Source organism: Papio anubis, chromosome 1 (assembly GCF_008728515.1).
Source record: "Papio anubis isolate 15944 chromosome 1, Panubis1.0, whole genome shotgun sequence".
Lineage (NCBI taxonomy): Eukaryota > Metazoa > Chordata > Mammalia > Primates > Cercopithecidae > Papio > Papio anubis.
This window is the reverse complement of record NC_044976.1, coordinates 7653486-7669308: the sequence shown is the minus strand read 5'-3', so window position 1 is coordinate 7669308 and position 15823 is coordinate 7653486. Positions and strand designations below refer to the sequence as shown.

General features: G+C 43.3%; 1 protein-coding gene across 2 annotated transcripts in view; it reads left to right on the top strand.

Moving 5' to 3' along the window:
- Positions 1-3885: 3885 nt before the first annotated feature.
- RERE (arginine-glutamic acid dipeptide repeats) overlaps positions 3886-15823 on the top strand; it is a 465254-nt gene continuing 453316 nt past the window's right edge. For both annotated transcript variants that reach the window (XM_017956872.3, XM_017956875.3), the window contains exon 1: positions 3886-4416. The gene's annotated coding sequence lies outside the window, so the exon portion shown is untranslated. The remainder of the gene's footprint in view (positions 4417-15823) is intronic.

Here is a 15823-nt window from a genome sequence, read left to right as displayed (position 1 = left end):
AAAAAAAAAAAAAAAAAAAAAGAAACAGGCAGACTGGGGAGAAACATTTTCAACACGTATAAGCAATGGCTAACTTTTTTTTTTTTTTTTTCCTTCGAGACAGGGTCTCACTCTTGTCACCAGGTTGGAATGCAGTGGCATGCCTCAACCTCCCAGGCTCAAACCATCCTCCCACCTCGGCTTCCCAAGTAGCCTGGACTACAGGCATGTGCCATCACACTCAGATAATTTTGAAAATTTTTTGTAGAGATGGGGGTCTCACTATGTTGCCCAGAGTGGTCTCGAATTCCTGGACTCAAAAAAAAAAAAAAAAAATTAAATTAAAAAAATTAAAAAATCCACCTGTGATTTTGGGGGTGGGGTGTGTTAGGAGTAATATGAATCTAGGGGGTGTGTTGTTGTTGTTTTTTGTTTTCCCATATGGCTATCTTGTTGTCCCAATATCATTTATTAAATTATCCCCATTTCCATCTTCTTTTTTTTTTTGAAAAGGAGTCTCTCTCCCTGTCGCCCAGGCTGGAGTGCAGTGGCCAGATCTCAGCTCTGCAAGCTCCGCCTCCCGGGTTTACGCCATTCTCCTGCCTCAGCCTCCCGAGTAGCTGGGACTACAGGAGCCCACCACCTCGCCCGGCTAGTTTTTTGTATTTTTTAGTAGAGATGGGGTTTCACTGTGTTAGCCAGGATGGTCTCGATCTCCTGACCTCGTGATCCGCCCGTCTCGGCCTCCCAAAGTGCTGGGATTACAGGCTTGAGCCACCGCGCCCGGCCTCCATCTTCTTTTAATACAGCTCTGATGTGATCTCTGTATGTTAACCTGTAGTAAGATACATAAAATAACTAACAAAGTCCTTGATATTTTCAGATTCAAAAACTATTCAATAACTATTATTATTCAATTACTTTTATTTACTTAATTTCCACTTTAAAAATATTGCTGAAAAGAGAATAAGGAAACTTTAAAAAATTTAATATGGGAAAAAAATCCCAGTCGGTATTTTATGTCTTTAATCTTCAGTTATTTAACCTCCATAAGCCCCAGTTCCTTGACTTTTAAAATGGAGATAATAAGCCAGGCGCAGTGGCGGATCACCTGAGGTCTGGAGTTTGAGTGCAGCCTGACCAACACGGAGAAACCCCATCTCTACTAAAAGTACAAAATTAGCCGGCCATGGTGGCACATCCCTGTAATCCCAGCTGCTCGGGAGGCTAAGGCAGGAGAATCGCTTGAACCCGGAGGCAGAGGTTGCAGTGAGCCGAGATCGGGCCAGTGCACTCCAGCCTGGGCAACAAGAGGGAAACTCTGTCTCAAAAAAAAAAAAAAAAAAAAAAGAGATGATAATAACACACTTCATGGGGAGAAGAAGTGGGCTAAAGAATGTAACATGTTTCTTAGGGCACTGGGAACATAATAAGCTTTCAATCAGCAGTTTAATAGTGGTTCTTATTATGAAGATTATTTTACTACATTATCAGCTTCTCAGGTCCTTGGAAGGAGGTCCATTACTCTCCGGCTTTATGGCTGGACCACAATTCTTGCATGGGACTGTTACAGTTAAATGGGTTTAGTTTGCTAATTTTGTGGTCTGATACCGTATATTATGCTTCGTAATTACGTGGCATTTCTAAACTTCCAAATTTACATTTTTATGGATAAATGAAAATGACAGCCAATCCCTAATACCACAGTAAATGTTATTTCCTAAGGTGGAGAGCTTCTCTCCTTCCTGCTGGATGGCAGTGCATTGCCCATTTGTCTACCACAGAGCTGAATCTTTATTGGAAATAATGCTCCTGTAAGTTCAAGACCAGCCTGGGCAACATAATGAAACTCCATCTCTACTAAAATTACAAAAGTTAGTCGGGCGTGGTGGTACATGCCTGTAATCTCAGCTATTCAGGAGGCTGAGGCTGGAGAATCCATGAACCCGTGGTGGAGGTTGCAATGAGCTGAGATCCCTGCCACTGCACTCCAGCCTGGAGCCAGCAAGTGAGACTCTGTCTCAAAAAAGAGAGAAAGAAAAAGAATACTCTTGCTTGAGAATGTGGAGATTTTTCTACATGAAACTAGAGCCACATCTAACTGATATACTTTATCCCTCATCATTTCCAAAGAGTAAGTCAAATAGCTCTATCCATATGTAGAATGTTGGAGGCAGTTTATTGAATTTATTAGGTTTTAAAATTCAGTTCCACATTGTAGATATAAAGAGATGTGCTAGTTCCCATTTCCATACTTTCAGCAAAGGAAGTTTTCTTTGAAAGTTGCTCAGAGGTGATGACAGGATCTATGTCGCTTTCTTTCTTTTTTTTTTAGATCTCTTGGGTCATGGTCCAATAGCATGTTAGTCCAAATTATTATTTAAAGAATAATTGAATGTGGGAATTATAATCTGAATAGATACTCCAAGGATAAAATTGTCGCTTCATTTGAAATAGATGGTGAATTTATTTTTGCACTTTCGTTTTTCTACCCTTATTGTGTGTGTGGCACAGAGGCGGAGTCTCACCTCTGTGCCCAGGCGGGAGTGCAGTAGGCAGATCTCAGCTCACTGCAAGCTCCGCCTCCAGATTCGCCATTCTCCTGCCTCCAGCCTCCTAGGTAGGAGACTGAGGCCATGCACCTGCCTTGACTGAAAAGTTTTTTGCTGACATTTTTAGTAGGCAGGGGTTTCACATGTAGCCAGGATGGTCGCGATCGCCTGACCTGCGTGATCCCAGCCCGTCTCGGCTCCCAAAGTGCTGGGATTACAGAAGCAGGCCACGCGCCCGGCCTCTACTGCCAGCCCTATTTATACAGACCTTATGCTCCTTCCGGGAAGAGAGTGTATGGTATAAGGACACCAATAAGCATTTACAGAGTGTGCTTTCGACCAACATTAGGTTGATGATTCACTTTCGGATTCATTTTGAGGCTCTGTGACAGAACTCAATAAACATGATGTGCATTTCAAAAATTGCTAATCATAATTGAAATTTCCAAACCCCTCAATCCCATAAATTACATTAACTAGAATATGATCATTTGGCCTGACCCTACTCCCTTTACAGCATGATAGACCCTGTGATTATCAGGCTTTCGGGAGGTGGGACACAATACTTTATTCTTCAAAGAAAAAGAGGTGATGTTTGGTCTTTTCTCTTTTTAGATTTTTTTTTCACACTTACGCTATAGAGTTGTACACTGCTCTTTCTAAAATCCCTTCTGTACCTGTACAGTCTCTCCTTTATGCCTTCATGACACTTTTTATTCTTTTCAAATAAGCAGTGCGACTTATCACTTTTTTCTTTCTTAATTCATCTTTTGTCATGTACACTATTTGAAAAATATTATGAGCTGCTCATCAGAATTTCGAAAGAGTCCCTATGCGAATCGTTTACACCCACTCTGTAGCCCGCAGGAACATGGATCCGCGTCCTAATGACTGAAAAGGCCAATTAAGACCCGGGTAACAGCAGGAGCAACCGGACTCCCGCCCACCCCAACCGGGACCTGCCCGCCCAGCTAGCCCGGCCCCGCCCGGGGGGAGCGCGTGGGGCGGTCCGCGGCGGAGGAGGGCTGGCCTCGCACTCTCACAAAGACGCGCCCCCGGCGGGAGCCCAGCCCACCGCCCCGGGCCGCCGCCTGCAGCGCGCGCCCTGCAGCCCCCGGCCGCGGCGTTGTCAAGGCTTGGCCTCTCCCAGCCTTCGTCTCTGCTCATTTTATTAAAAAGATTAAAAAAAAAAAAAAAAAAAAAAAAAAGGGAAAAGAGATCCCGCCTTCTCCGCCCGCCCTCCGCCTTCCATTGGCCGGGCCTACGGACGCGTCACGCCGCGCTGCGCCAATGGGGAGGTGCGATACTGCGAGGTGGGCCGGGCCCGAGCGGGGAGTGGGCGGCGGGTCGGTGCAGCAGCTCCGCCGCGGCTCCGCCACCATCGCGGAGGTGCCGCTGCTCCCACAGACGCTCGCGAGCAATCCTCCGCGCTCCGGAGCCTCCTCAGCCTCCCGAACACCTCGAGACGCTCGCCCCGCTGGGCCTCGGTCCCCGCCTCCTTCCCCCTCCTCTTCCCCTCTCTCGCTCCCCACATTGTCTCTGCCTCATTTTCTCTCCTAGTTGAGGATTAAAAAAAAAAAAATCACCATCATCCTCAGGGAGCCCCCTCGCCCTCGGAAAACAAAACCAGACATGATCCTGGGCTCCCGCTTCTGAAAGATCTGCCCGACCGAGGAGGAGGGAACCTAGGTTCAAGTCGCAGGAAAGGTCACGGCAGGGAAGCCCCCTCAGCCCCTCCGCGTCGCCTCCCCGCGGGCCGCCCCTCTCGGCCCTGCGCCCCCGCGGCCCCGCAGCCTCCGCGCGGCCTCCCGCCCCGTCCCCACCACTTTCCCCGGAGCTGGGCCGCGAACACCTCTCTATTGATGGTGTAGCGCTTTAGGGGAAGGTAAGTCTCCAACTTGCCCGCGCCGGGTCGTGTGCTTTCTTTTTTGGCCCCTCGTCCTGGTGGTCAGAGAGGGTCGGCCGTGAAAGCAGTCCTTCGCCCGGGGGGAGGCAGAAAGAAAAGGCTGGGGTCGAAGCCGAAGTCGAGGGGAGCCGGACGAGGGCAGGGCACTTCTTTGGTCATGTCCGGGCCAGGTGACCGTTCCTGCGTGCCTTCTGACCCATGCTCTCTCTTGGCCTCTTATTCATGCTCTTGTTGTACTTGTTTGAGGTTAAACTATTTCATGTGACTAAATTATTGGCTGAAACTGGAAGAGAAGGAAGTCAAGGACTGGAACTGTGAATTTCTTGAATGTTTGTGGATTTCGGGGTGCTGGGGGGAGGACTTTATTACTAAAGTATCATTTTCTCATTAGGGGGGAGATTTCCTCTTTGTGCTCCCAATCTCTAGTTCTCAGCTGTATGTGATTAGAGAATTAGGAAACCCAAAGTCATTTGCAGCAGAATGGAATTCTTACTATCTTGTTTTAGTTCTGCTCTCTGAGGGAGGGTGGCTTCTATTTATCATTAATTTTTAAGGTGATGGAAGGATTCGTAGTTTTACATAGGATAATGTATGTATGTGTGTCTGTTGGAAAGGGGGAAAAGTATTGCAGGCTTCCTTTGAAACTGGTTGCTTGAGAAGTTGTTGAAAGGAAAACAAAATGATTCATTGTTGAATTGTCATTTTCCTCTGTCTCTTTTCCAAGGTTTGCTTACAATTTTTCTGGATTACAGACTTCAAACATTGATTTCAGCAAAATGTGTCCTTGAGAAATTGGGTGCTTTAAATGTTTCAGTATGTGTTGCTATTTTAAGGTACATTTAGAAAGTAGTTTTGTATGAATCCTGAAATAGCCTTCTTCAAAGCAATTTTTTAAACGCAAAAAAAGCTAACTAGTAAGAGGACGAACTTGGTGAATTAGAAAACAGACATTTTAATATAGCAGGAATTGATGCACCGAAGATTTGAGACAGTTTTCATAATTGCTTTCCATTTAAAGAGGGACCTTTTTGTCTAGTGTACACTGGTCTCTTTAGTCTCAGTCTGTTGGGGGAGGGGAGAGAAGCTGGATCTATACTATAATAAAATCATCTTTGGGTTGATATTTTGTTCCATGGATTTGCTTGTTGAGTTAATACTACTGTAAATTATCAACCAGTTTTGATTTTGATGGCCTGGGATGGGTGGAAAACTGGCTTGCAGCTCTCCCTGTTGTTGTTGAGGTCGAAGGGAAAAGAGGCAGAGGCAGACAGACACACACATACACGCACACACACACATACACACACAATACCAAGCTGAGGGCTCATTGTTCTTCCATACACACGTTCATTCTCTCTCTCCCATATTTGGGACTAGGTTTGCACAGACAAACACAGCTCTTTTTGGGAGAGAAGAGAGAAGATGGGGGAAGGGAGGGTGCTTTTCTGTTTCAGCTTTCTTCCACCCATCTCATGCCTGGCCTTTTTTGCAACCTTGTGAGGCAGAAGAGTGCATTGGAAACTAAAGGACACCCAAAAACATGTTCAGAGACTCCTCTTCTCTCTGCCTCCCTTTCTTCCCTTTGCAGCCCTGGTTTCTGCTGCTCTTTCCTTTTTGTGTATGTAAAGATAAAATCCCTCTTTATATGTTGTGGCCTTATGTTCAGCTCTCATTGCTTTCGTATTTCTCATTGACCCTGATTTTGTTGGGGACAGTGATTTGTTCACTTGACTCTTAGTAGTGAATGTGAGCAGAGTCTTTCTAGGTAGAAATAGATTTTATTGGTTAATATTATAAAGATTGTGTTGAGGTTAATATTTAGCAAGTTGATGTTTGCATGTTTTTAGTGGTGTGATGTGTCAGGTTTCCTGGCAATTGAGCTGTCAATGTTGTTTTTGTAAATAAGGGTTAAAAGAAAAGATCTGGCTTTCTGTTTGGGGGCTCCTTTGAATACTGGACAGGGAATAGGCTAGTCCACCTGCGGTAAACCCAGCTGTGGCCCAAGGATGGAGGTTGGTGTGAATACATGTGGGTTGCAGAATAGCACCTTCTACTGGTTAATTGCTTGAAAAGACCCAGACGAAGAGGATGGGGGAGGGGATTAACGGCTGAGGCTTAATGATTTTCTTTTAAGCACAGTTGTTGTGCCTTTCTGCAAATGCCACTTCCCCGAGCTGCTAATACAGATGTCCTTTGACAGGCACGGTTGCATTGAGGCATTATTATGTTACTGGTTGTGCCTCGACATTAATTTGTTCTGTTACCAGAAGTATTTACGCTTTGTGACTTGCCAGGACTCCTTTGAATTGATACCTTCTCATCTTTTATGAGACAATTTCTCTTGAAATATTACACAAGAGGGTTTATTTCTGTTCCCAGTATTGGAAACCATATACACCAGCAGTCTTTTAAAAAAGTTTTTAGTATCATTAATAAAAAATCAAACCTACTCTATGGAAAGTAAAGTTGTAGCACTGGACAGAGGTTTTTCTCGAGATTTAACCCAGGTAGAGGGGTAGAGGAGGAGTTGAGGGAGGGAGATCTCACTAAAATCGGCAGTTTTGCAAATGTAGTAGCCTTGCATTGCAGTAGTGTTGTTTTCAGTAGTCTTATAAAGTCTGATAGGGTGACTTATTGTATGGATTATATAAAAAAAAAAAAATTGGAAGCCAGAGAAAATGTGAAATGAGGGTGTACACGGATTAACATACAAGAAGGTCGAATTGCTGCCCAAAGGCTTGTAAACTAAGGTACAGTTTCAGAGATAATCTGCTTAATAAATGTCTCAAAAGAATTTTTATTTTCACAAATCCTAACCCATCTCAGTTGTTCTAATGTAATGAACTATTAGAGAGTTTTGCAGTGGTAAAGGGGACTGGGTGTGTAGGATAAACATCTGTTCCAGACTGACTGCTTCTAGAAATGTGACTTCCGATTCACTTTACTTTCAGAACTTCAAGAGTAATCTCTAAAGTTGTGTATCTTTTACAATGAAATGTGAACAGTTCAAATGTATTATTTTCTCGGTGGGAATAGATTCAGGGGATTTCAGTTCAATGTATTCTCCATCAGTGTTTTGTCACAAGGAAACTAGAACTGAGAACCAATTCACGACAGAAAGATAATCCAAATCAATGTACCAGTTGCCTTTTCAACTTTGATTTACTGGTCAGTCAAAAAAGCTTTTAAAAAATAGGACAGTAAGGCCTAGTGTGGTGGCTCACGCCTGTAATCCCAGCACTTTGGGAGGCCAAGGTGAGTGGACCACTTGAGGTCAGGAGTTGGAGACCAGCCTGGCCAACACGGTGAAACCTCGTCTCTACTAAAAATACAAAAATTAGCTTGGCACTTTGGTGCTTGGCTGTAATCCCAGCTACTTGAAGGGCTGAGGCACGATAATTGCTTGATCTCAGAGGCACAGGTTGTAGGGAGCTGAGATCGGCACCACTGCACTCCATCCTGGGTGACAGAGCGAGACTCTGTCTCAAAAAAAAAAAAAAAAGAAAAATAGGACAGTAAACGCTGTCAGGTTCTGAAATAATTATGTGTAATATTGAACAGATACTGAACAGAAATGTGCCAGGTGCTGTAAAAACACACATATAAGAATATAATCTGTGCCCTTCTAAAAACCTGTATATGCTGAGTATGATAATGGATTTAGTAAGCATTCATTACTTAAAAATTAGTTTCAAATCTCAGTGATCAAAAAAAATTTAAGTAGTAAAATAAGTTGGACATACCAAGTTCTTTTGGGAATAGTATGCTTTCCTACTAAACTACTTTTGGCAGCTACTTTTGCAGTTGATTTAAAGGTTAAGATAGCAGAAAATTCAAATGTTTAAGTGAGTCATTAGTGTAACCTAGCTGTGAACTTCGTTACACACACACACACACACACACACAGACATCCTGAAAGAAAAACTGTTGTTTTACATAATCAGTTTCTGATAATGCTGTGCTCTAGTTAATCACAGGATTTCTTTTTTTACTACTAGGAATTCCTCTTGAATCATATTTAAGTGATTGTTGAGTCATATTTGTGTGATTGGTATCCTGATAATTATTCTGGAGTTGAAACTTTCCTTGTCCTATTTAAGTGTGATTTTGCTGAGCCTGTTGGCTTATGTTTGGTTTCTTGTCTAACAGAGTTATAGTTGGTGTGTTTTTTTTTTTTTTTAATAATGGAGGAGAAATGAACATTTTAAATATGTGTTAGAACATTGTTAAGATTGCATAGGCCGGGCGCAGTGGCTCAAGCCTGTAATCCCAGCACTTTGGGAGGCCGAGGCAGGTGGATCACGAGGTCAGGAGATCGAGACCATCCTGGCTAACATGGTGAAACCCCGTCTCTACTAAAAATACAAAAAACTAGCCGGGCGAGGTGGCGGGCGCCTGTAGTCCCAGCTACTCGGAGGCTGAGGCGGGAGAATGGCGTGAACCCGGGAGGCGGAGCTTGCAGTGAGCCGAGATCGCACCACTGCACTCCAGCCTGGGCGACACAGTGAGATTCCGTCTCAAAAAAAAAAAAAAAAAAAAAAAAGATTGCATAGACCAATTTAATGAACATTTGAACACAAGTAACTCAAGCTCAAATACTAAATACATTTACTAGCTTTGAGTTTGGGTTGGAATTGTGATTTGTATGGCTAACTTGTTGGTGTGCCAAGTAATATAAGATATACTGTGTGTCTGTACATTAGGTAACTAGGTCAGAGAGTACAGTTAATATAAGATGCTTTTTTTTTTTTTTTATAAAGTGACCTGTTTGTGCCAGTGTAAAATTATTATTATTATTATTTTTTGAGACGGAGCTCGCTCTGTTGCCCAGGCTGGAGTGCTTTGGCACGATCTCGGCTCATTGCAACCTTGCCTCCCAGGTTCAAACAATTCTCCTGCCTCATTCTCCTGAGTAGCTGGGATTACAGATGTGTGCCACCACACCTGGCTAATTTTTGTATTTTTAGTACAGATGGGGTTTTACCATGTTGGCCAGGCTGGTCTTGAACTCCTGACCTCAAGTGATCCACCCACCTTGGCTTCCTAAAGGGCTGGGATTACAGGCGCGAACCACTGTGCATGGCATATTTTTAATTGGTAAAATTTGCCAGTGTGTCAGCAAGTGTGAGCAATATGTTTAACTGTGAAAATTTTCCTTATATGGTTAGGTTATAAAAGGATGTGACCTCTAATTCATAAACCACTCGGTATTTGAGGAATCCTCATAGCCTATTTGTCTTGGGTTTTTGCATCGGAAGTCGAAGCCATGGGTTATATCTTAATTTTAAAGTAGTTATACACATGACTTTTAAGGACTTTGGTTAGGCTGTTTTTCATTGCAAGGAACAGGAAGTCTTCCAAGTCATCTCAAGTTGGGGGAAAGTAGAACAGAAATTTAAGCCATACGAGTCAGGCCTCACCTAGGAACAAAAACCCCGGTTCCGCAGTGCCTCATACATACTGGAATACTATCAGGGATATGGATCCCACCCAGCTTTAGCAACCAGATGCCTTGTTGCCTCCTCAGCAGGAGGAGTTTGTGGCGCCTTACCCTAGTGCCACGGCCCTGTATATGAGTGTCCAGGCTGTGTGTTGCAATAAATATACCACCCTAAGGGGTACAGTATTGACATTGTTGGCCTGGACTAACCTTAAAAGAGAGCTTGTGAGGAAGCATGGCTGTGCAGCATCTTTAGACAGTCCTGAAGCAGCAGGGCAGAGCTCCTGCAACAAAAACCCATTCTAGCTCACACAGCCATGCACACATTCAGCAGAGCATGCATGGACACATTCATTGGCACCTACATATGTTCCCTAGGCTCCCAGAAGTCTAATTCTTTTTTGAGAGAGGGTCTTGTTCTATTGTTCAGGCTGGAGTGCAGTGGCATGAGCATGGCTCACTGCAGCCTTGAACTCCTGGGCTCAAGTTATCCTCCCTCCTTGGCCTCCCGAGTAGCTGGGACTGGGACTAGAGGTGTGCACCACTACACCTGGCTAATTACATTTTTGTAGAAATCAAGTCTTGCCATGTTGCCCAGGCTGGTCTTGAAGTCCTAGGCTCAAGTGATCCTCCCACCTTGGCCACTCAAAGTGCTAGGATTACAGTTGTGAGCCACCATGCCCAGCCAAAGGTCTGATTCTTTGACCTTCTTGCTGCTTCTAGGGTGGGGAGCAAGGGAGTACAGTGATGGAGGCACTCAGTGTGTGTGGGGTGAGTACAGTTCAGGGGGAGTGTGAGCAGATGAGTGTGTTTGTTTGTTTGAACTGCCTGGGGAGGCACTGGAAATCTTCTCTGGCAGGACCTGGCTATGCTGGGGAAGTATATCTACCCAAGTGGATTCTAGGCATGAGCCACTGCGCCTGGCGGCTATTGTTGATTTTGATAGCTTATTCTAACAGCTTATTTTCCTTCAGGAGACTTCATTGTCATAACTCATAGTCAGTTATCCTTTTTTTTAGGTGGTATCATTTTATTACATGTGTCTTATTCTCCTTTTATTTTCTGTGACTCTGCCATCCACCTGCCTATCTACCTGCCTACCCAAGTCAGTGTTTCCCAAACTGTATTTATGGCTTACTAATATGCTGCAAGTACTTTAAGTATGAGGTGAAATACGTTTATAATGCACATGAGCTCTTTAAAGCCTCAGAAACATTTTATACTATAGAGGGTTTTTGTTTTTCATTTTCCTCCCTTACCCCAAATAATACCTGTTTCTTTCTCATGAGATACTCATGGGATAGATACTACTATTCTAGTTTAATAGAACAATTTGAGATGCACCTGTAAAATTACTTTTTTTTTAAATTTAAATTTAAGTTTTTTGAGGAAAGGTCTTGCTCTGTCATCCAGTCTGGAGTGCAGTGGTACAATCTCTGCTCACTGCAGCCTTGAACCCCCGGGCTCAAATGATCCTCCTGCCTCAGCCTCCCGAGTAGCTGGGACCATAGGCATGCGCCACCACACCCAGCTAATTTTTATATTTTTTGTAGAGACAGAGTTTTGCCATGTTGCCCAGGCTGGTCTTGAACTTCTCAGCTGAAGTGATCTACCCTCATTGGTGTCCCAAAGTGTTGGGATTACAGGCATGAGCCACTCTGTCCCGATTTATTTTATTTAAAAATAACTTGAGGCTCACACCTGTAATCCCAGTACTTTGGGAGGCTGAGACAGGCGGGTCACCTGAGGTCAGGAATTCAAGACCAGCCTGACCAACATGGTGAAACCCCATCTCTACAAAAATAAATTAGCCGGGCATGATAGCGGATACCTATAATCCCAGCTACTTAGGAGGCTGAGGTGGAAGAATCGCTTGAACCAGGGAGGCGGATGTTGCAGTGAGCAGAGATCGTGCCATTGCACTCCAGCCTGGGGAACAGAGTGAGACTCTTATCTCAAAAAAAAAACAAAAAAAAAACAAAAAAAAACTTTAAAAATGTTTATATTATTTTGTTTGAAGGGAGGAGTATCAAATAATTTTTTTTTGCAGGGAGGAGTATCAAATAATTTGTAGATTTATTAAGTTTAATTAATTAGCTAAATAATTACTTTAGAGACAAGGTCTCAGCGTCCAGCTCAAGCTGGAGTGCAGTGGCATGATCACAGCTCACTGCAACCTTGACTTCCCAGGCTCAAGTTATTCCCCCATCTCAGCTTCCTGTGTAGCTGAGACTACAGGCACATGCCACCACACCTGGCTAAAAAAGTTGTTGTTGTAGCGATGGTGTCTTGTTATGTTGCCCAGGCTGGTCTCAAACTCCTGGACTGAATCATCCTCCTGCCTTGGTCTCCCAGTGTTGGGATTATAGGCATGAGCCACCAATCCCAGTCTGGATTTATTTTAAAACTGCCACAGTAGTTCAAAGGAGAGAGATGTGACATTTAAAAAATGTTTTTCCCCTTGATTAGTTAGTTCTTAATACCTTGAAGCAATGCTTTGCTTTGACTGGAACATAGTTGCTGGTTCTTAGAGGAGAGTGACATGACCAAAACCTCATGTTATTCATCTTCCCTATCTGTGTTGAGATAGCTTTCATTTCCTACCTTCTTTCTGTTCTTACATCAGATTTAATCTGTTTCATTTATTTATTTATTTATTTATTTATTTATTTTTTTTTTGAGACGGAGTCTCGCTCTGTCGCCCAGGCTGGAGTGCAGTGGCCGGATCTCAGCTCACTGCAAGCTCTGCCTCCCGGGTTCACGCCATTCTCCGGCCTCAGCCTCCCGAGTAGCTGGGACTACAGGCGCCCGCCACCTCGCCCGGCTAGTTTTTTTTTTTTTTTTGTATTTCTTAATAGAGACGGGGTTTCACCGTGTTAGCCAGGATGGTCTCGATCTCCTGACCTCGTGATCCGCCCGTCTCGGCCTCCCAAAGTGCTGGGATTACAGGCTTGAGCCACCGCGCCCGGCCTAATCTGTTTCATTTAAAACTGTGCTCATGGCCAGGCGCAGTGGCTCATGCCTGTAATCCCAACACTTTGGGAGGCCGATGTGGGCAGATCACCCTAGGTCAGGAGTTTGAGACCATCCTGGCCAACCAACATGGTTAAACCCCATCTCTACTAAAAATACAAAAGTTAGCTGGATCTGGTGGCGGGTGCCTGTAGCCCCAGCTACTCAGGAGTCTGAGGCAGGAGAATCTCTAGAACCTGGGAGGCAGAGGTTGCAGTGAGCCGAGATTGCGACACTGCACTCTAGCCTGGGCGACAGAGTGAGACTCTGTCAACAACAACAACAACAACAACAACAACAACAAACTGCTCAGGACACAGTGCCTGAAGTTTTTTTGGTTTGGCCACTTCTGTTTCCTACCACTTAAATACCTTTTCTTCAATTCTTGTTATAACCCTCTCATTCATTTGATCACTTCATATCTTGTATTAATGTTATTACTTCCATTTATATTTTAGAGCTAATTATGTTCTCTTTATTAGATGATACGTCTCTTGAAGGCAGAAAGTTTTCCTTTGACTACAGCAGTATGTGTGCTCACGCTTAGAATTAGATGTATTCTGAAAAACACATTTTATTGACTCTAAGATGCCATCATTTGTAAAATGCACTATTATTTTATATACTGCTAAGAATGAAAAAAATGCTGCCAGTTAACCTCTGTGAGACCTTTCCTAATTCCGGTGGTATACAAATGTAAAACAAGCATTATGAGTCTTAGAGTCATTGAAATATGGTCCATCTATTTAGGCTGACTTTCTTTTCACAACTGTCTGTTCCCTGGAAAGCATGTCTGAAGAAAGATTTTAAAGCAGATTATTTTCTTTCATAGGAACAGTATTATAGGTTGCGTTCTTGCCTAAGGATTTAGCATGAAAAATCTTAGCTACAGCCAACAGAGATGCTACCATAAACCTGAAGTAATTATAGTTAAACTATGTTCTAGTTCCTATGGAGTAGGTATAATTATTATGTATTTTGGTTTGTAATATATGTTGTATATCTATAATATACACAAATACTACCCTACTGTATTATCATTTTGATCTAAAATGGCTGGGTTTATGTTAAATATTGATGTTCTTCTTGATTCTATCCATTAACTTCTCCCTCAGTACTACTTTTTTTTTTTTTTTTAAGACAAAGTCCCACTCTGTTGCCCAGGCTGGAGTGCAGTGATGTGATCTCAGCTCACTGCAAGCTCCGCCTCCTGGGTTCACGCCATTCTCCTGCCTCAGCCTCCCGAGTAGCTGGGACTACAGGCACCCACCACCACGCCCAGCTAATTTTTTGTATTTTTTAGTAGAGACGGGGTTTTACCATGTTAGCCAGGATGGTCTTGATCTCCTGACCTCATGATCCGCCCGCCTTGGCCTCCCAAAGTGCTGTGATTACAGGTGTGAGTCACTGCACCCAGCCCTTTCTCAGTACTTCTTTAACACCAGTTTGGTCCAGCCTAGAAGTTTGAAAATCTCTCTCTTGAGATGCAGATCTGTGTTGTCTTTTGCCTCCTTGAATATCTTTTTGGCCCTAAGTTTCAGAACTTACCAAGCTGTAGTATTTGTCTGCCATTAACCATTATGCTGTTGCAGAAAAGTTGTTAAGAGCTCTAGACTCAATCTGCAGCCCACTGCTTATTAACTCTGTGACTTCAGGCAGGTTATTTACCTTTCTGGGTCTCAGTTTCCTCCTCTGTAAAATAGAGATAATAATACTCATGGGTTTGTTGTGAGGACTAAAGTAATTAATTCATATAAAGTATTTTAAAAAGTCCCTGGCACATAGTAAATGGTCAATAAATATTAGCCTGTTTTTATTATTATTGTTATTGTCATCCAGAGATCTAGCTTTGCAGTATGTTCTCTTTGTTATTTATAATAATCCGGAGATCTGCAGGAGACAATGGGTGAACACCAGATGGTTTGAATAAATTCTCTCTGAGGTATCAATTCTAAAATGTTTGCTATTCCTTGATATAGGAAATGCTAAAAAACAATATGTGATTAAATACCAAGTGAATAGAGTAATAGTGCAGTTGGAAGTTTGGGGTGTTAATAAATGATCAGAATGTCATGGCTTAGCTGTTCCTCTTATTTATTATGTTTCTGAAGGAATGTTTGTTTTAGACAGGGTCTTGCTCTGCTGCTGAGGTTCTGGAGTACAGTGAGTGGTGCATGATCACAGCTCACTGTAGCCTCGACCTTGAGGGTCCAAGTGATTCTCCCACCTCAGCCTCCCAAAGTGCTGGGATTACAGGTGTGACTCACCACGCCTGGCCTCTGAAGGAGATTTATGTAAGTAGAACAATGGCAAGTGGGAAATTAGAAGTGTTACTTTATTATTAATTTGGGCTTTTGGCCAAAATACCAACGTAAATTTGTGTAGTAAACAGGGTGAGAGCATATTACTTAAGCTCCAGGACTAGTCAAGGGCTCTCTCATCCTCCTCAATTTCACTGTCTTACTACTCTTTGGTTGATGGCTTTGCAGAAGACCCGACGATTAGTGTTTTAGAGTGTGTAAGAGTGAAATGACCAAGAACAAGAACGCAAACTCTCACATGTATATGACTTTTTTTCTATCTTGCACTTGAATCAAGATTTGTGTGACTTTTAATCTTCGTTGATCTTCATACTTGTAAACAGGGTTCAATCAGTTTAGTGTTCCATCCTCTTAGAGCGATTCAAGAAGGAAGGCGATTGAGGGAGAGAGCAAGACATCTTGTTGGTCTGGCTTCAAATCTCTAGTGAGGTTGATGTAATGGCCTGTGAGGAATAACTAAAAATATTTGGCTATCTACCGAAGCAATCCTACCTTCTGACATTTTTCAAGATAGTCCCTGGGACTGCAGGGGTGGGGGGTGGCGGAACTGCAAAGTATTTTTCAAATTTAAGGATAAGGCTAGATGTGGTGGCTCACACCACATCTCTGTAAT